Source organism: Trichechus manatus, unplaced genomic scaffold, assembly GCF_000243295.1.
Source record: "Trichechus manatus latirostris isolate Lorelei unplaced genomic scaffold, TriManLat1.0 scaffold00144, whole genome shotgun sequence".
Taxonomy (NCBI): Eukaryota; Metazoa; Chordata; class Mammalia; order Sirenia; family Trichechidae; genus Trichechus; species Trichechus manatus.
In genome coordinates, this window is record NW_004444080.1 from 2,215,641 (window position 1) to 2,222,755 (window position 7,115).

General features: G+C 39.1%; 1 protein-coding gene across 1 annotated transcript in view; it reads left to right on the forward strand.

Moving 5' to 3' along the window:
- SLC30A7 (solute carrier family 30 member 7) overlaps positions 1 to 7,115 on the forward strand; it is an 88,076-nt gene that overhangs the window by 55,522 nt on the left and 25,439 nt on the right. The window lies entirely within an intron of this gene.

Sequence of the window (7,115 nt, forward strand, 5' to 3'; positions counted from 1 at the left end):
GGAGCCCTGGTGGCACAGTGATTAAGTGCATGAATGCTAACCAGAAGGTCTGTGGTTTGAACCAGCCAGCCACTTCTTGGGAGAAAGATGTGGCAATCCGCTTCCGTAAAGGTTACAGCATTGGAAACCCTATGGGGCAGTTCTGCCCTGTCCTATAGGGTCACTGTGAGTAGAAATCGACTCGATACATTTTTTATATTTTATAAATAAATGACATTGGAAGAGGTAAAATTCTTCAGTGTTGCTTACAAAGGCTTCATGGAACTTCACTCAGCAGTGATATATTGTCAGTATTTGGGAGATAGTATAGGATAGATCATTAATAAAATTCTTATCACTCTTGCCATCCCACTTTACAGTATATCTGGACACAGAACATTGCAATGTGGGCCAGAGGACCTTGTTTCTATGCTTTGCTCTTAATTGGAATGCATATAAGGCAGGGAAAGACACACAACTGTACCTCAGGTTTATGTTGCCATTATTAGAGGCTTGTCAGACACCAGTATTTCAAACGGTCTCTTTTTCTTTTTTGCTACCTGTCTTAGTTTCTTAGTGCTGCTATAACAGAAACAGCACAAGTGGATGGGTTTAACAAACAAACTTTATTTTCTCACAGTTTAGGAGTCTAGAAATTCAAATTCAGGGCCCAGGCTGTAGGGAAAGGCTTTCTCTCTTTGGGCTCTGGGCAAGGTCCTTGATTATTTTTTAGCTTCTGTTTCTAGGTTCCTTGGAAAACTTTATGTGGGGTGCCATCTATCTTCCTGTATCTGTGCATCCTTCCTTCTGTGCCTAATCTGCTCTTTTTATATCTAAAAGGTGATTGGCTTAAGGCACACCACACCCTACACTGATATGGCCTTAACAAAGAAAACCCTATTCCTGAATATGGTTACACATCCAAAACTATAACCTGTTGCTGTGAGTTGATTTCAACTCATAGAGACCCTATAGGACAGGGTAGAACTACCCCATACAGTTTCCAAAGCTGTAGTCTTTATGGAAGCAGATTGCCATATCTTTCTCCCCGTGGAGTGGCTGGTGGGTTTGAACTGCTGACCTTTTGGTTAGCAGGCAGGCGCTGAACCACTGCGCCACCAGAGTTCCTTTTCCACAGGAATAAGGATTAGGATTTACAACGCGTATTTTTGAAGGACACAATTCCATCCATAACAGTACCTCAAGGATTTTTAAATCTTGCCACAGTTTACCATAGTAATATTTTCATGGGTGAGAGGTATGCTTTTCCTTTAGCAAGTGGTTGAAGAGTAATTGTAAAATGAGAGGGGAGCATCAGAGAGCTGCTTACTAGAGGGATGGTCTCAGATGGGTCAGTTTTAGGAATACCTGTGGAAGTAGAGGATCAGAAATTTTGTTCTCTAAAACTATCTATTGCCAACATCTGTTGGAAGGTCTGTGGGTACCGACAGGGTATTCTTTGTGACTGATGTAATTGGAATGTAATACATACCCCTATACGTACTCCAGTTTGAAGACTCCTGCCCTAAATTCCAGTAGTACCAAATTGTTTGCACTTTTCAGAACACAGTATGTTTACTTTATACCTCTGTATCTCTGATCACCAAGTATCCTCTCCCTGGAATATCTTTCCTGCTAATATCTACCTTTTGAACACCTCTTGTAAGATTCAACTCAAAGGACATCTTATTTGTAAAGCCTGTTTTGCCACTACTGTGTAGAATTAACTGGGGTTTTTTTTTTTTTTTTCTTTTGTGCCTTGAATACTTCTGTTATAGCGTCTGTCACATTTTATTAAACTTGTTTGTTTAAATGTTTCTCCTACTAGACTGGAAGAGAATCACCATATATATTACTTTTATATTACTGTGTGACAAATTACTGCAAAATTACTAGCTAAAAACAACACCCATTTATTATCTTAACAGTTTCAGTGAGTCAGGATTGTGGGCATGGCTTAGCTGAGTCCTCTGCTCAAGGTCTCATAAGGCTGCAATCAAGGTGTCGGCTGGGGCTGTGGTGTCATCTGAGGCTCAGGGTCCTCTTCCAAGCTCATGTGGTTGTTGGCAGAATTAATCTCCTTGCAGCTGTAGAACTCATAGCTGCTTACTTCTTCAAGATCAGCAGGAGAGAGGCTCTGACATCAGGGAAGGCCCTACTCCCTCTTTTAGGGGCTTTCATCTGATTAAATGGCATTTGGCTGCTAATCAGAAGGTTGGCAGTTCGAATCCACCAGCTGCTCCTCAGAAACCCTATGGGGCAGTTCTACTTTGTCCTATAGGGTCTCTGTGAGTCGGAATTGACTCGACAGCGGTGGATTTGGATTTTTGGTTTATCTGATTAAATGAGACCCGCCTGGTAGAACAATGGTTAAACATTTATCTGCTAACCTAAAGGTTGTTGGTTCAGACCAACCCAGCAGTTCTGCAGGAGAACGACCTGGTGATCTGCTTATGTAAAGATTACAACCTAGGAACCCTATGGGACAGTTCTCCTCTGTTGCATTGGGTCGCTGTGAGTCAGAATCAACTGGATGGTACACAACAATAGCAATAGATCAGGGTGGGGGAGGAGGAATTTAAGGTGAGTTCAAGGTTTCTAGCATGGATGACTGGGACCCAACAATAACAATCTAGGATAATATCTTTTGATTTAATTCAAGATCAACTGATTTGGGACCTTAATTACATATGCAGAATCCCTCCATCTTTGCTGTAGTCTGTTGCCTAGAAACAAGTCCCAAGTTCTCCCCCGTACTCGAAGGGAAAGGATTTTATAAATAAGAGTGTGCCACACCTTGTCTTTCTCTTGTCTATTCTGAATACCTAACCTAGTGACTGCAAAAGAATTGGTGTTTGCCAGTGTGGAATGGTAGGGTAGATGGGTGTATTGATGAATGGATGGAGGGCAAAACGGAAGCACAGGCTAATTGTCACTTTCTCAAGGTCTCAGTCATGGTTATACAGGCTTTAGTGTACTCTGCTTTCCTGTTAAGTTTGTATTATTACCTCACGATGCTCTCGGGGTAGGGGTGGGGGATTAGAAGTGAGCCTTTGAATGTATTTTTTAATATAGTTTGACTTTGGAATCATCTATAGTATGTGTTTTACCTCTTTAAAAGATAAAATTAAAGGTAGAAAGCATAGTATTTCTTAACTCTTAATTTACTTGCTTCAAAAAGAAAAAAATTTGAGCCCCTTTTGTTTCTTCAGTTTTAATGTTCATTATTTATTTGTGTGTAATTAATTTGAAATTCTCCACTGCTAGATAGAGCATGCACTTAGTTACTCTATTCTTTTGCTTACTTTTTTGAAAACATGATTTTTACTCCTACCTCAGCAATTATGTGTTTTAATGTATTCAGCATCCACTATAATGTGACACTTTGAGATGTTCAATAAAAAATATATTCTCACAATATTTTCAAAATTTAATTTGGGTGAACAAATAAGGATTCTTTTTCCTTTACTTTTTATTTTCATATGTTGGGTTTGCTCCTGACAAACATGTGACTTTTGGAAGTCAGTATTGAGTGTGGTCCCCAAGTGAATATTAGGTGTCAGGGATTTCTGATTTCTGCTCATGTTTGACCAAGCCAGTCAGCTCTCAAGTGGAAAACTTTGGCATTGTTAGCTGTCACTGCCTCTTGCCAAGGTCCTCTTGGGTCATTTCTCCTGCTCATCTATTCCAGAGCTTTTTCATCCCTTTCTTTGGTCCAGGACTCCTGCACACGTTTGAAATCAGCTTCTCTTAAAGTCAGAGCTCTTCTGTAGGCAAAGGTGCTTTGGGTGAGTCAGCAAAGCTACTTTTATGGCTTTGTTGGAGGCAGTATGGCCAAGCAGTTAAAGGCATTCACTATGAATCCAAACTGCCTAGGTTGAAATCTTGATTTTACCACCTAACTCTGTGACCTTGGGCAGGTTACTTAGCCTCGTGCCTCAATTTTTCATCTTTAAAGTGGACATGATAATAATATCTACCTCAAAATTGTTGTGTGTGGATTAAGCGTGTTGAAGAGTGCCTGCTGCATAGGAAACATTGTATAATTGTTAATGGCTTGCCTGCCTGTTTTCCCTCCTAAAAAACGTTGTTGTAATCTCTGCTTACTACAGTGACATTCTCTTGTTTCATGGTAACTGATTCTCATTTACTCATTTACAAATGGGAAAACGAGAGGAGGGAAGGAAAAGAAAGGAAGGGAAGGGAGACGCTAAAAAATTTGTGTTTGTCATGGTTACTTTGATGTCATGATGCTCAGGACCAGTTCTTGTTCACTTGGAAAGGTGCATCTTACCACTGTCACTGGTATGATAGGCCAGCCCCCAAACCAAACCTTCTGCCATCCACCTCTGTCACTTAAGAGGGCAAAAGATTTGTTACAGTTTAGAGGATGCCCTTTTCTACATCTCTCCACTACTCTTCTGTCACTGTGTTTCTTCATAGCAGCATACTCAGCCATCTAGAAGAAAAGCTGTATTACTGCATTGTGAGGAAGTGATGGGGTTTGGACAACATGTAGTTTGGATCTGTTACAAATATACCATGTTTTAACTTGAACCAGATAGACATAGTTTAGCTCAGATTCTTAATAACTTTCTCGAACCTAGAGATTAATCAGTACTTTGGTCCCAGTCCTCTTGAATTTTTCTTGCTGATCTTTTTTGTTAACTCAGGGTCTGCTTTTCGTTCTGGAGTAAAACTTGTGATACCCGAAGCTGTTTGAGTGTAATTAATTTATTTTGACAGTCTTCATAAATATATCTTGCCGTCTTGTCTAGTTTTTCTAAGTGAGTCCTATTTCTTCACGTCCAAACTTTTTTAAAATGCAGGCTTCCATAAAGAGCTTCATCACCTGCCTTTATCCATCCTATTTTAACACTGCTTTCAGTTGGTTACAAGGATAGTGGAAAGTTCCTCTAGGTCTCATTGTCCTTTCAGCACAAATGTTACCATATTAATACATACTGAATTTATTCCTGCCAAATCTACTCTCAGGAGAGCCCTGGTGGCACAACAATTAAGTGCTCAGCTGGTCACCAGAAGGTTAGTGGTTCTAACCAGCGGCTCCATGGGAGAATGACCTGATGATCTGCTTTTGTAAAGGTTACAGCCAAGAAAACCATATGGGACAGTTCTGCTTTTTCACATGGGGTTGCTATGAGTAGAACTGACTAGAAGGCACCTAACAACAACAGTCTATTCTCAAAGCCATATATATCTTGTGGCGCTTTTTGCCCTCTTACTTCATTGGTTCCACTGTCTCATATTTGTCTACCCCTTGATGGAAAGATAATAGTGTGAATCCCTAGAATCCCTGTTTGTTTTTCTTCTTTATCTGGACCTTTGCTCTTCGTGAGGATGCGTAATCATTTTAAGATTTTTTTTAACTTAAATATTGCCGGTGTGATTTTAGTTTCTTATTCATGAGAATGAAGAAAGTGCTTTTACTAAGATAATAAATTGTAATTAAGAGTTGAGAATGTTGATTGCTTCTGCCTAAGTATAATTCTTTGTCACTTACGCTTGATTAGAGGATGAGACACTTTTGCCTTCTATTTATTAGAGATTCTTCTTGGGAGTGACTGAATTTTGAGGACTTTTTGCTGTTTTGCTATTTAGCTATTGCTGTGAAGGGTTGAAATTCACATCAAATAAGGGCTATTCGATATTCCAGTAATATTTCACTAGCATTTGAAATTTTTAAATAGAGCATACATTTAGCAGACATATTTAAGCACTTGTATACCAAGCACCATGATGGGCACTGGGAATAAAAAGAATATAACATGATCCCTGACTTCAGAAGACTTAACCATGATGAGGCACAGCACTGTAGTGCAAAGAGCTTTAGTCTTGGGATCATCACACCCAGCCCTGCCTCTTACCAGTGTATAATAAAGAACAAGTTGTCTTAACCTTTCTAAGTCTGTTTCCTCATTTGTAGAATGAGAGAATTTGCTTAAGTGATCTCCTAAGATCTTGCCTGCATCTGACATTCTGTGATTCCAAAATTTTTGTTACGGCTACTTAACTTTGTTGTGAGGATCAAATTAGAAAAATTTATGAAAGCACTTTAAAAACTATTAAGTGTATATAAACAAAGACATTACTAAGTATTTGCTAATTTGACATTATTTACTAATGTTTTTAGTCCAAAGACAAGATGCATTAAGTGTTATAACTAAGTTCCAGAAGCTTAAGGAAAAGTGTGACCCTTTCCTGATTTTAGCTCCAAGTTCTAGGGGCAATTTAGAGTGTCTTATTATCCCATTATTGAGTAAAGTAAATATTCTATAAATATGCACTGACTGAAACCATAGGTTTCGGAAAATCAGTATAGTTATACGGTAAAGCACAGTCCCTGGTGGTATGGTTTTGTTCTATGTGGTCTGTACATTTGTTGTCAGATGCCATTGAGTCGGTTCCAACTCAGTAGTGACTCCATGTACAACAGAACGGAACACTGCCTGGTCCTGTGCCATCCTCATAATTGTTGCTGTATTTGAGCCCATTGTTGCAGCCACTGTGTCAATCCATCTTGTTGAGGGTCTTCTTCCTCTTTTTTGCTGACCCTCTGCTTTACCGAGCATGATGTCCTTCTCCAGGGACTGGTCCCTCCTGATAACATGCCCAAAGTACATGAGATGAAGTCTCGCCATCTTTGCTTCTAAAGATGTACTTAGAAGCTGTACTTTCTCCAAGACAGACTTGTTCATTCTTCTGGCAGCCCATGGTATATTCGGTATTCTTTGCCAATACCATAATTCAAATGCATGACTGTTCTATACTAGGCTCGTAAAAGTCTGGGTTAATAGGTGGTTGTTCGTCATTATGGAATAATTGTATTTTTGTGAATGTGATTGCATATTTACAACTTGCCATGGGACAACCATGTCTAAATATACAATAGATTGTAATTTTTGGTCAGTTTTTTTCTGTGTGTGTGGCTTTTTTCCCCCTAAAAATTTTCAAGTATATGATGTAATGCCAGTCCTTTAAATTTATAGTGTTTGAACGTACAGTTATCCTTCTCCACATTTGTAGATTATAAGAATCTCTCATAATCTACAGCAGGGTTTAGACCATAAGCTAATTCTCAGAGTTGAATCAGTAGTTATATATATATATATATATAT